Source organism: Triticum aestivum, chromosome 5D, assembly GCF_018294505.1.
Source record: "Triticum aestivum cultivar Chinese Spring chromosome 5D, IWGSC CS RefSeq v2.1, whole genome shotgun sequence".
In the NCBI taxonomy this organism is placed as follows: Eukaryota; Viridiplantae; Streptophyta; class Magnoliopsida; order Poales; family Poaceae; genus Triticum; species Triticum aestivum.
Window position 1 is genome coordinate 168801372 of NC_057808.1, and position 14985 is coordinate 168816356.

Sequence of the window (14985 nt, forward strand, 5' to 3'; positions counted from 1 at the left end):
TCTTTGAGCGATGTGTATCTTGTGCTAACTCACACATGCACATACACATCATGATGGATGATATGTACATTTACCACACACACACAATTTCTTTCGCTTGTGTATTTGTTGTGTAGGTACCCATTCTTACTTGTCAACCCCACAATCCCATGAGTTGACAAAACGAGCTCTAGAGAGCAATGATGATTTGGGATCCCATGGATTGTCTTCCCCACCACTCTCTTCGCGCAAAGACTTCACGCATTTCTTCTACATGGCCCTCACTTGGCTATGGGTTATTGTCCATTACATATTATATGCCCATCTTGCCATGTTCACTTTGCATGATATGCTCATTCCTATGCCTTTGACATGCATTTGTGACCCATGCTTTGCATTACACATGATGATTGATTCTAGTACTTGTATGTGTATTTGCAAGCTTGCTGGAAATATCACTTGTTATTGCCATGTTTGCTTTGTGCCCCATGCCTATGATGATACTATGATCTTGCTTTGCATTCGTGCTTGCGATATGTCATGTGCATTGCCTATGCCTGTTATTTGCTCACATGGCATGATTGCCATGATTTCCTCTAGTATGTTGCATCTTCGCACTACTAGCTTGCACGACTTGATTACGATGATTGCTTGCCTTGTTGCATCACCGATGATTCATACTTGCTCATTTCATGCGGTTGATGACAACCATCTACATGTTTTGCACATGATTGTTATTGCTTCTTGTCATATATCTCTCATGCTAGATACTTTTCCATGTATTGAGTGCAACAATGATTTTAGTCATTCTAATGAGATTGCCCCCATAGCATTCTCACATATATGTCGAAATTTTGACATATTTCTTGTGAAGCATGCTTGTCTTACCTCTTTGCACCATATACTTAGTGACATAAATATTGCCATTGTTGCATCGTATTATTCATGCACTTGTGCTTCTAATGGTTATGTGCAAGAGAAGAGAACCATCATGATGGATGATGTGTTTATCTACCATGCGCATACGTTTTTTGTTTTGTTGTGTGCATGTGTAGGATACTTGGACATTGTGTCGACTTCCACTTCATATGAGTTGACCATTCGAGCTCTTGAGAGCGACCGACTCGCTTCTACATCACACTTACTTGTGCTTCGGCATTGTGAAGGACGCACAAGGACACACTTTCAAGGTGATATCCTTCTCTTTTGAGAACCTCCAAACCATGAGCATGGATATTATGGATCATACTACTTGTGTTGCTTGCACCATGAGACTTATTGTTCATCTTGGACCACTTGATTGCGCACATGTTAGAGATCTTACTTCGACTTGTCATTTTCACCTTTCCGTGCCTCATGACATATATACCTTGTGTGTTGCATCCAATTCTTGGATTACTTGCTCCTATCATATGTTTGGTTGCAACAATGTCACTTCTTCACATATGCCATATCCCATTGCTTGTCACATGATTGACTTGATGGCCTCACACATGATGAACAATTGCTCTTTCTATTGTATTGAGTGTCATACTATCTTCACTACACCCTATGCACGTTATGCCTGGATTGTCTTGCACTTGACCCATGTGTTTAGACACTTCATTTTATTTGGTGTTGTGACTGATTCTTATCCCTACCATAGACCTTTCATTGAGCAATTTGTGAATGCTTGCTATGACCTTGAGGTAGATGCTTATTCTGTTCTCAAACATATTCGCATCTCTACCTCACATTTACATGCTTGTCCCCATGATATCTTTCCTTGTGCCCAATTCGTATGCTTACATGCCCTGACACAATCCCTTGTCACACCATACGCTTTGCATGATGAAGACACTTGTTGGGTGAATCACCGCTTGAATGCTTGCTTTTGCACTAACATTAACCACATTTGTTTTTCCAAGTGTTTGTTTTCCTTGCTCCTTTTGAAGGGATCCCAAAACGGTGCGACATTGGAGAGTGTCCATTTCGAGCTTCAAGATGACGAGAACTTGGTGATCGACAACTCCTACACGGCGACGCCTTCTCTTTCCCATGGTGATTTGGCTTTCGATCCAAGGTCGGATCTTTCCCAAGGGGGAGGGGATGATGCGGAGCATCCTATGGACATCACCATGTCAAGAGTCCGTTTGGCAAGTGACACGTGCGACCTCTATTTCACATACATAAAGGTGAATCATCTCCTTTACATGTGCTCACTTGACCCCTTCGAGGATGGTATACTACTTGACACCCCTCTCGTGTGCATCCATAGGTATTGTCGGAACACTGCAGACAACGAGGAGGAGTGTGAGCGCAAGTGTACAACTACACCATCCGCGAGGGAAGCGTGGAAGAGAAGACGGAAGAAAGGAGAAGAAGACGGAGCGACTGCTGGAGCCAGGCCGGACATCCGGACTACCGTCCGGATCATCGGGGCTCAGCCGGATCATCTGGACCTTCCCCCGGATCGTCCGAATAAGTGCGCCGAAGACACCCGAAGGCTTCCACCGAAGCCGGATCATTCGGACCCCTGACGCCCGGATCATCCGGGACCCCGTCCGGATCATCCGGCCTTGCCTGCGCGCATGACTTGGGCCGAGGCCCGTGTACCCATTCGCCCCTTGGACTATAAATAGACCTCCTCCACCTCCTTTCTAGGGTTAGCAAAGCGATAGCTCATTTGTATGTGAGCTTTGCTCCTACCTACCTCTACTCTTGAGAGAGAGAGACTACCACTCCCATGGAGTTCAAGCCCTCCATGTGAGCATGTGAGAAGATCCTATGGGATATCATCAAGACCCCAACTCCTCCAAGGATTGGGATGAACTCTGCCTTGTATCTTTCCCTTTGTTGTTCATGTACCTTGTGGATCTTGTGTGTTTGATTGTCTAGTGTATGTGTGATTGGACTTGTTCTTGATTGTTTCACCTTGTGATTTCTCTCCGTTATTCCCCGTGTTCATCGTGTACTTCGAGGGAGCCCACTCCAATCGTGAAAGATCGGCCTACACCGGGTTAGCCCCGTATCAACCGCACGACCGAACCCATCACAAAGCACCTCTCCCATGGCAAGAAAAATCGATCTAGCTGGCCTAACTAAACCAAAGATTCAAAGAAGAAATACGAGGCTATAAGTAACCATGCATATAAGAGATCAAAACTCAAATAATTTTCATGGATAAAATAGATCTGATCATAAACTCAAAGTTCATCTGATCCCAACAAACACACCACAAAAAGAGTTACATCAAATAGATCTCCAAGAGACCATTGTATTGAGAATAAAAAATGAGAGAGAGGAAGCCATCTAGCTACTGCCTACGGACCCGTAGGTCTACCTCACACATCATCGGAGAGGCACCAATGAGGATGATGAACACCTCTGTGATGGTGTCTAGATTGGATCTGGTGATTCTGGAACTTGCGGCGGCTGGAATTGTGTTTTGTCGACTCCCGTAGGGTTTTTGGATTTTCGGGGTATTTATAGAGCAAAGAGGCGTTGTGGGAGGCCGCCGAGGTGGGTACAACCCACCAGGGCGCACCCAGGTGGGTTGTGCCCCCCTCGGGGCACCCCTATGGTACTTCTTTGGCCCAGGTTGTTCCTTCTGGTCCAAAAAAATCTCCAGCTGCGTTTCGACTCCGTTTGGTATTGATTTTCCGTGAAGTAAAAAACAAGCAAAAAACAGCAACTTGCACGCGTGTGGTGTGGCGACCGTTGGCGGTGCCACCGTGACTGGATACGATCCCGATGAGACCCAAAGCCAAGACGGCCGAGTGCCATTCACGCCGGTGAGCCATGATCAAGCGGGCATGCACGAGCCTTCATCCAAGATCAGGTTACCCTGGACCTGGACGGCTTCCCGCTCGACCACGATTCCCGGAGGACTACGACCTCGAGGAAGAGGATGAGTTCGCCATTGACGGGGAGCCTTTGTTTGAGGATGAGCTCGCTAACCAAGCCGCCGGGGCGAAGCCAAAGCGCAAGAGCAAGCAGACGTAGGCATACACGGCATCTGAGGACAAGATCCTTTGTGAGTTTTGGATGGACATTGGGCAAGACCCCAAGGTCGGTGCCGAACAAAAGGCATCGACCTTTTGGATTTTTGTCCATCTTGAGTTCCATGAGCATAAGAAGTTTGCGCCGTACCAAATGCATAGCAGCGCTGCTGGGTGTCCATTTCGAAGCGATGGAAGGTGATACAACAAGAGTGCAACAAGTTTTGTGCCACCCTTTAGAGCATCAAGGCACGCCGTGTGAGCGGCATTGGCATGGAATACATGGTATGCATGCGGCCCTCTTCGTTTCCATTCCCTTCATGCTTGCATGTCCATTTGCATATCCATTTGCCCATATGCTTGCATGCTATTCATTTGCAGGCATTCCAAGATTTGGAGGCATTCAAGGTCCAACATGAAGGCAAGTCCTTCAACCTCTCCCATTGTTGGAGGGTCATCAACGGGGAGGAGAAGTTCAAGGTGCAATATGCCACCCTCATGGCGCATGGGGGGAAGAAAGCCTTGGAGGAGGTTGGGGAGGGCGAGGAGCCACGGCCGCGGGGGAAGACCAACTCCAAGAAGGAGGACAAGCGGGATACAACGTCGATCGTCTTACTCGCAACCATGGAGGGCATGATGACCGAGAAGGGCTCAAGGGAGGAGAAGTGTCAGCAAGACAAGGACGAGCAAATGAACACCTTCGTGGAGATCCAAAGGAGCGGGCTTGAGACGGAGGCAGAGAAGAAAGCGAGGATGCTTGAGATGGAGGCAGAGAAGCAACCAAGATAGTAGAGATGGATGCCACCAATGCCAAGACCAAGGTGAAAAAAGTGGCTCTCGCTAGCATGATCACGGGGGGTGGAGATCATGAAGGTGGACCTCAACACTATGTCGCCAAGGAAGAGGTCGTGGTTCGAGAAGATGCAGGCCGACATGCTCAAGTTTGATGACGAGTGATCTACGGCAGAGACCACCATCCCTTTTTTGTATGCGGGGCAAGTGTACTGGCATGACCACGGCCAAGATGGCGTGCTTGAATTTCCCACCCCTTTTTGTGTGCTAGCATGTGTGCTGGCCGCTGGCAAGTGCGCCAGCATGAACTGTGTGGTGGTTTTTTGGAACTGGCACTGTATGCCGGCTGCTGGCATGGTGCCGACATGAACTTTGGGCAATGACATGGCATGATCTACGGCCGCGGGCCTTTTCAAATTTGTGCGCGGACATGAAATGGGTCGTGGGCGTTGGGCGCACTACCGACCCAAAACGAAAACAGGCGGACGACGAGCGGGCGGCTAACCCAAACGGACAAAAAGCAGACAAAAGTGTCCTCCATTTGGGTCGGCACGTGGGAGTTTCTCTAATGTTTTCGTCTTTTATCTCCAAAAGTTTTGTTCGTCATGGCACTTGTACTCTGTCTACTGCCTATCTCTTTGCTTTTAGCTAGGGGGCGATATGGTGACTGCGTTGCCGCCGCCACTCTTGGGGGGAGTGTGAACCCTTTGTAGGATCGAAAGTATGTCTAGAGGTGGGGGTGATTAGACTACTTGACCAAATAAAAATCTATAATTTTCCCAATTTTAGTTGTTGGTAGATTTTAGCAATTAGCACAAGTCAAACAATCAACCTACACATGCAATTCTAAGAGTATAACAGCGGAAAGTAAAACATTGCATATGAAGGTAAAGGGAAGCGTTTGGAGAAGGCAAACACAATGGAGACACAGAGATTTTTTGCGTGGTTCCAATAGGTGGTGCTATCGGACGTCCACGTTGATGGAGACTTTAACCCACGAAGACGGTTGCGCGAGTCCACAAAGGGCTCCACGCACGAAGGGTCCACGAAGAAGCAGCCTTGTCTATCCCACCATGACCATCGCCCACGAAGGACTTGCCTCACTCGGGTAGATCTTCACGAAGTAGGCGATCTCCTTGCCCTTACAAACTTCTTGGTTCAACTCCACATCACAACGAAGGCTCCCAAGCAACACCTAACAAATCTAGGAGACAACACTCTCCAAAAGGTAATAGATGGTGTGTAGATGATGAACTCATTGCTCTTGTGCTTCAAATCATGGTCTCCCAAACACTCAACTCTCTCACACAGATTTGGCTATGGTGGAAGAGGGATTTGAGTGGAAAGCAACTTGGGGAAGGCTAGAAATCAAGGTTCAAAAGGTTGGAATGGAATCTCTTGATATCAACACATGAGTAGGTGGTTCTCTCTCAAAAAATGGTAGTGGAAGTGTAGGCATGTTCTGATGGCTCTCTCACAATTGGAGAAGGGGGTGGAGGGGTATATATAGCCTCCACACGAAGTCCAACCGTTGCACACTTTTGACCCATGTTAGTGGCACCAATCAAAAAATCCGGTGGGACTGATCTGTTCAAAAATATGAACGTTAGGAATCTCGGTGGGACCAACTGGAACAACTCGGTGGGACCGATGTGCTAGGGCTTAGAGAAAACATCATCTCGGTGGCGCCGATTGCATCAACTCGGTGGGACCGACTGTGTAACATCCCAAAATTTTGAATTTTGGAATGTTAGTAATTTAAATATTTTTAATTAAAATCTTGCTTGTGTTGCTTGTACTTAGTTAAATTTGGCTAGGATTTGAAACTTTTGGAATATTTGAATGGATAATGAATAATAAAAGAGAGGGAATTAAATTACTTTCCCAATTGTTCATTTGGATCTTATTTTGGGTTTGAGAATATCCAGAATGTTTCCAATTAAATATGAGAGAGGATGACATGACTTCCTCAAAGAATGATGTTGGTGAGTAATTTAATATTCTCTTATTTTGGTTTCAGCATTTAAAACAAATCCAACAAAAAAATTGAGAGAAGGTAATATGACTCCTTCAATACAAAAGAGCTGGAAAATGATTTATATGTTATTTGCATTTTTCTCCGGAGTTCGAAAATATTTAATGGGACATTTTATAAGTGTCAAAGTAAAGTTTACGAAAATATTATATGTACTTTTCATAAGTAATTTTGGACTGGAAAAATATTTACTATTCTCTATATTAATATATATATACTTTTGCAAATGTTCTGGTATTATTTATAAAATGATTTGGTTCATTTTTTGAGCCACAGTCATTTTTGTAAATAAAATAAATATAGGAAATCCTAAACCTACTACACTAAACCTACCCAGGAGCTATTTGCCGAACAGCGGAAGCAGCGCAGCGGGCAGCAGCAGAGGGCCCAGCAGGCCGAAGCCGAGCAGCAGCCAGCGCCCAGCAGGGGCAAAATTTCATGTTTTGACCCTTTTGTCAAACAAAATCGAGATCTGACCCCAGTTTGAAAGTTTTTCGAGATCTGACCCTTTTGCTACCGCCAGGCCTTCAGGCGGTAGGGTTGCACAGTCTACCGCCGCAGGTTCTGACAGTAGGTGTGGCTGACGACCGTTAAACCGTTAACGGCTGCTTACGGACCTACCGCCATAGGCCACGGCGGTAGTCGGCACAAACCTACCGCCGAGAGCTCTGGCGGTAGGTTATCATAGTGGCATGAAGTTAACTGCTTTGATTTTGTCTTCAATTTTTTTGCCATAGACATAAGAAACAATAAGCACAATTTCATAGACATAAGAAGTTTGATCACATCCAAATAGTTTGATCACATAACGTAGTTTGATCACATCAAAATAGTTTTGCCATTACGAACTAAGAAACAAGTACCAAATAACATAGTTTGATCACATAACATAGTTTGATCACATCCAAATAGTTTCACGAAGCCAACATAAGAAGTTTAACAAGTTCAACGGTCATCGACCACATAAAAGGTTTCATCCATAGGTAGCAATCAAACATGACGATCATCAGCAGCCACACGCATATATAGTTTAGATGATATCGATGACGATCATCATCTTCAAGCCTTGACGGTTGGTGTTCCTGATAGTAATTAGGATGGCCTGTCCAACATGAAGATTCTTGTCAACGAGGAAGCTCTTCCACCCAACCGAGCTTAAGTGTGTGCGACCGTCCGTGTCCACGCCGTACGCACAAGTAGTGACGGAGCCCCTTGTGGGAAGGCGTATTCCAGCATAGCCTTCTTCATCAGCCTCGATGCCACAACTCTCAGATAGGCTCTTTGGCAATTTCTGAATATGAAAAACATATCAATTAATAAGTATGGATTATCTAAACTATTAACGGTTCCTTGGATTCTACACTAATAACATACCATGACATGTCGATCGATCATGGTACTTGCCAGACGGGTCACAAATGGCACCCCGACCAAGTCAGCACGTGGCAGAAAGTTGTCCCATAGGTTGCACACCTCCTGATCGCTCAGCCACACTCTTTGAGCACAGATGGCTTCCTCAAGTGGGTCTTCATAGTCATCATCCTCATCAAGTGGTGGTGGTGGCGCCATTTTCCTTATATAAGTATTGATTGGATAAAGTTAATTAAACATCAATATTTGTTCTAATGCAAGCATTCATCATATATAGGTAGATTCCACCTAAATCAATGGAGATATATAGCAAAACAAATATCTACAATATTCACACAATAAATCATCACATATGGCTATAAGAAAGACTAAACCTAGGGTTCATCTAGGTTCTAGGGTTCATCTAGGTTCTAGGGTTCATCATATCAACTAGAGAGGGTTCCTCATATGGCTATAAGAAAGACTAAACCTAGGGTTCATCTAGGTTCTAGGGTTCATCTAGGTTCTAGGGTTCATCTAGGTTCTAGGGTTCATCATATCAACTAGAGAGGGTTCCTCGTATGGCTATAAGAAAGACTAAACCTAGGGTTCATCAACTAGGTTCATCACATTGCAATCATCTAGGTTCTAGGGTTCATCATATCAACTAGAGAGGGTTCCTCATATGGCTATAAGAAAGCGGATTGATTTGACTCAAACTAATTGGGGGATTGGAGGAGCTTACCTTCCTCTTTCCGTAGTCATCTCGATCCGCAAAATCTGTGAATCAACAAAGAAGATCGGAGTGGGGAAGTGGAGGAGATGAGAAAATGGGCGAGAGGAAGAAGAAGGCGGCTGGGTGGGTGGGGATTAGGTGTTGGGGTGGGGTGGGCGGGCGGTTGGGTTTATAAATGCCCAAACCCTACCGCCACACACTAAGGCGGTAGGTCTGTACAACCTACCGCCATCAGACCCGGCGGTAGGGTGCCTCCCCCCACGCCCCCTTCTGTGACCAAAAAATCAAGCAACGCAGCGGTAGGCTTGCACACCCTACCACCGAGGCCCTAGGCAGTAGGATCCTACCGCCAAGCACCCTGGCGGTAGGGTGTGCAACCCTACCGCTGCGCTGCTCGATTTTTTGGTCACAGAAGGGGGGCGTGGGGGGAGGCACCCTACCGCCGGGTTTGATGGCGGTAGGTTGTACAGACCTACCGCCTTAGTGTGTGGCGGTAGGGTGGCCCAGTGTGCATTTTTTGCACCTTCTAACTTCTTTTGTCTTCAATTTTTGGCGGACAACATTTAAACAGCACCTGTATGACATATGAAGCACACAATGTATGATATATGATGCACACACCACAAATCTATAAATAAGGTAGGTTCGATACATAGCAAATAGACATCCATAAATGTTTTCACCAAGTTATACATAGCAAATTAACGAAACCGTTTCACGAGCAAATCCATATGGTTCACGAAGCAAATATGCAAGTTTTTAGTTCAACGACACGGCAGCAACTTCAGTCCTTCCTTCCCCTCTTCGACTTTCGGTCCTCGTTATCCTTGGATCGCTTCTCGGCCGTCGTCTTCTTGCGGGCCGTAGGATGTGCTTTCTGAAACGGGGATGGACTCTTCCAATCCTTCTTCGGCACATTCCTCTTCTCGCGCTGGGTTGGCTGAGTTGCTGGAGGTCCGTCGTCATCATCGTACTCCTCCTCCTCATCGTCCTCTTCCTCTTCCTCACCATGTTCTTCTTCTGCGCCCTCTTCTTCATCTTCCTCTGCATCATCATCGTCGTCGCTCTCCTCCTTGTCATCTTGAACCGCCCTAGACGACGAGGCTACATGGCTCGATGAAGCGAGGCTACGCATCGGTGCATAAGGAAAAACATCCTCGGTGTTTGTAGCGCACCCAAGCAGGCCCACAAGCCGGCGTGCTTTGTTGACGTATTTCTACAATGATAACGAAACAATATGAACTTCTCGAATGTCCAATGATAACGAAAATGAACTCCATATTACCTTCACCGTTTCCCTCAACTTGTTATCACTAGCTCGAGTCCCAGGGACAGCACTAAGCGTATCAGAGGCATGAAAAATGCTTTTGTTCAGCTCCGAAGACTGCAAAGTCATAAAATGAGTCAATAGCACTAAAAGCTGATTTCCTCCAACCGTTGGTTCAAAAGAGGTAAAAACAACATACCACTCTGTTCATGAGGGGTTCGTACTCCCTAAACCCGCCTTGAAGCTGTCTGATGCTCTCGTTGTAGGCTTCATTCTCTGAGGCGTCATCGAACAGGTCTTCGGCATCTGCTGTCGTCCACTGGGGCCTCAGACGCAGAAGATGCTTGATGCCATCATCGTACCACATCATGTGATCCTCGTACTCGTCCCAGTCAATCACTCTCCTCTCCGTGTCTTTGCGTCCTTTCCACTCGTTCCATTCCTTCACGTATCTCGCATGTTCGGCTTCCCAATCCGTGATTGATTGATTCTTCTGCCTGCTCATCCTGCAATGCATAAGAAAGAATGTAAAACACCCTTCTTTTATGAATGTAAAGCATCAAAACAAGAACTTAGAATCGATGAGGACGGCTTGTGGTACTCACAGGTGTAGGTCGTAGCCACCGGTATCGTGGCCGGCTGGTGGTGTGTGTTGCGCCTTACCAAATTGTGCGGCAACGCGCTGTGGCAAGTGGTACTCCACGGCATAGACACAAATCATGGGCACGATGCACCGGAAGAGAAGCCGGTCCTGCTTGCACATGCTGTTCAGCTCGAACCCCCACTCTCGATCATCACTATACGGCCGCCAAGTAACCTATAACCAAACAATGTTAGGCTCAAGTGAAAGTGTTATCGAAACAATGGTAAGCTCAAGTGAAAATGTAGTTCTTATACCTGGAAAGGCGTGAGAGCATCAAGCTCGTTGCTGAAGACCTTGTATAAGGCCTTCGATTCGCCCGTGTAGACACGCACCACGTCCCAAGCGTATGCGACGGTCGGGTTCCGATCATCTTCGTCATCTTGGCCATAGTCCGTCCATGCACGCGAGCGCAGCTTCTCCGGACGGCCCACCGGGATTCGCTCCCACATCCAAATGGAGAGGCCCCATACACATCCACACATACCGGACGTGACTTCCGCTCTCTGGGTCGCGTCGTCAAGCTACAAACCATGTTCAGATGATAAGATGTCAAAATGTAAAGCAGCACACGCCTGATATTTGAAAGAAAGTGATATTCACTTACCGAACGGTATAGGTAGGCGAGTCCGGCGGGCCCCCAGCTGTACCCCGCATCCCAGTCCTTTAGGAAGTCGAGATACATCCATAGGGCAGAGTTCCTGGAGCAGTCCGGAAACACTACCTCCGTGAGAATGTACCACAGGTAGGCCCTGGCGTACTGCTCCACCACCCGGGGCTCGGCATCTTCCGGGCACTTGCTCCGGTGCTCGAGGAGCCATGACAGCGGTATGCCGGAAGTCCGGTTGCTCTTAGCGGGGGGGGGGAAGGCAGTCGCCGATGAGGCTGACAACCCTCTCGTGCCAGTTCGCCCTCTCCACTCTTCCTGTGAGAGCACGACCCTCGAGCGGTAGTGCCGTAATCATCGCCCAATCCTCGAGGGTCACGGTCATCTCCCCACATGGAAGATGAAAGTTGTGCGTCTCTGGCCGCCACCGGTCGATCAAAGCCGTGAGAGCTGAGTGAACGAGCGTCGGCGGCTTACGCTTGAACTGCAGGACGAAACCCAATAGTCGGGCTCTCCTGAAGAACGATGCGTACCGATCGTCGTACTCCATCTTAACCGTCGTCTTGTGAGCCCTCATCCGCAGTGGCGGCAGCATCTGTGAAAATCAATAACCAAAGCATAATTAGCATGGACATAATAGTTAGCAACTTGTTTTCATCAATTCGAAAGATTTGGTTTAAAATGGTAATTACCACTCCATTCTCAATGAAACGGGCACGGTGACGCTTGTCGAACCTAGGGTCAAGCATTGTGTACTTCGTGTCGATGTCGTCCGCAAGAGGTGGCCTCCTAAAAGAATTGCATAAGCATATCAAAAGATTTTTCAACATGAACTAGGGTTTAACATTAACTACGAAACATATCGATGCATAACAAAAATTAATCACATCCAACAGAACCTATGAGTTCAATCTTTGAATAATCATATATCAAGATTATCATGAACATGAACTAAATACAATACATACATCAAGAACTAAATAAAATACTTTTATGAAGATGCAATCACCATGGTTCAAATGCATCATAACACATATTTCTCCAACAACATCCAACATGCATCATCTCATATTTTGTTAAAAATAAAAAAAATGAACTAGGGTTCATCTTGAGGATTCATACACTACATATAACAAATATATCAAATATTCATCTCCAATATTCATCATACACTACATCCAATACTTGCATCATAGCATAGGAACATGCATCATCTATCATAACAAATACCTCCAACATCCATCATATAAAAAACCATTCAAATCAACTATGAACTAGGGTTCATCTTAACACAACCATACCAACTATTCAATATAGTTCATATCTAACACAATATAACATCTAGAATCAACCTAAATCAATCCTAGGATTTTTTTTTCAAATAGAAGTGATTTGAATCGAATAATGCGACGAATCGAAAGGTGTTTGATTAAAACTTATTGGAGGGATTGAAGGAGCTTACTTTTCTTTCTTCGGGGCCATCTCGATCCGCAAAATCCGTCAAGAAACGAAGAAGGTCGGAGGGGGGAGTAGAGGGGATGAGAGAGGGCGAGTTGGAGCAACTGCTCTGTTCTTCGTGGTGGGGGCGGCTGGGTGGGGGAGAAGGGGGAGGGGGCGGCCGGCCCGCGCTTTATGTATGTCCACACCCTACCGCCAGAGCCTCCGGCGGTAGGTTTAGACATCCTACCGCCGGGCGAAGCGGCGATAGGGTGTGACGGAGGGGGCACGGAGGCCGTTATCGTTGCTGACGTGGACAAGTTTGCTACCGCGGCAGGTCTCGGCGGTAGCCTATAGGATCCTACCGCCATGCCTCGTGGTGGTAGGGGAAAGGGTCAAATCTCGAAAAACTTTCAAACTGGGGTCAGATCTCGATTTTGTTTGACAAAAGGGTAAAACACGAAGAGTAAAATGCATTGGTGGTCACTAGACTTGTCGTGTACGTTCACTTTGGTCACTGTACTCAAAAATACAGTTTATACGGTCACTAAATACGAGTTGTGGTGATTATACGGTCACTATCACATCGTATATCTTCGTATTTTGTTGAGTTGACTAGTCAAACAGTTTGAATGATGCCTCCTCAGCTCTCTTTTTTTCTCTGTACCAACGCAAGCAAAATAAAATAGTGATGCGGTGGGGATTCGAACCCCAAACAGTATACACTTATAACAACCGTCACGATTCCTTATTATACATTAGCGTGCATGCACACCGTGCACACACAGTATGCGGCAATTTTAGCAAAAATAAATTTGAGCTGAATTTTAGCAATTTTAAACTAAAGATATGCATGAAAATGTTGTGTAGATGCAACACACACGAAGTGTTACAGAGAAATTTTTGCCGCTACGTTCGAGTTCCGTGGTATTTTTTCTCTTATATTGAGATTGTTTCAAGTCAGCCGAAACATCCTAGTGTACCTCATGATCTAACTGACGGTTGCGCCATTCAACATGTACTTTCCAATTGCATACTAAGCAGCCCTGTCTACCTTGGTTTCGTGCCATCCCACCAACGCTTACATAGCGGCGAGCTAGCTATATGCAAGAAATAGAAACGAGGCCATGCATGTGTACAAGGCTGGGGGTTCACGCTACATGCTCTCTTAATCTGTGACGAAACTGAAGAAATATTAGCGCCTAGCAGCCGGAACGTGCAACTTGATTAACAGACTAACAGGGTAAATGAAAAGAGCTTGAGAGTTGAGAGGTGCATCAGAGTAATTGGACTGGAGAATGAATTATGTATTGATGGGATGATAATAATACGCAGATATCACAAGCACGTACAATATATGCATACGCACACAACCACAAATATGCACGTACCCATACAAGCTCAAGCACAGCATGCATGCACAGCCAGCAACAAACGACGTGTCATGGTTGTCACATGAATGCATAACGTTACAGCAGGATGCCTTTCTCCAGTTTAGACACAGGGAGAGGTGAGCACAGCGGGCTAGCTTGCTGACATCCTAGCGCTATGTTTGGGGTTTGATTTCATACTATGTCACTATTTTATTTTGCCTCTACTTCTTTCTTTCACTCACGGACAAGTGGGTCTACGTCCATAGAGAAAAAAAGAGCTGACAAGGCATTATTCAAACTGTTTGACCGGTCAACTCAATAAAATACGAAGCTATATGAAGAGACAGTGACCGTATAATCACCGTAACTCATATTTAGTGACCGTATTGACCATATTTTTATGTACAGTGATCAAAGTGGACGTATACGACAAGTTTAATGACCACCAATGCAATTTACTCAAGCACGAAATTTGGCCCGCAGCAGGCCACAACCTGGTTGTCTCTGTGTTTTTTGTTTTTCCCTTCTCTCTGTTCAGCCGACAAGCAGGCCCCACCTGGTTGTCTTCCATCTTCGCTCGGTCTCCTCCTCCTACACGTCAGCGCCGCCGCTGCAGGGTCGGACCACGCTCGATTCGCCCGATCCCTAACCGCCTCCATCGAATCCGTGGGCACATATCGACTCCTCTTGATCCCGTCGACCAATTCCAGCACTGCGTGCTCGCGACCCACCTCAATTTCGAGCTCCTCGATCTCGCCGGTCTCCGCTTCGCCATCAGGCTTCGCTGGT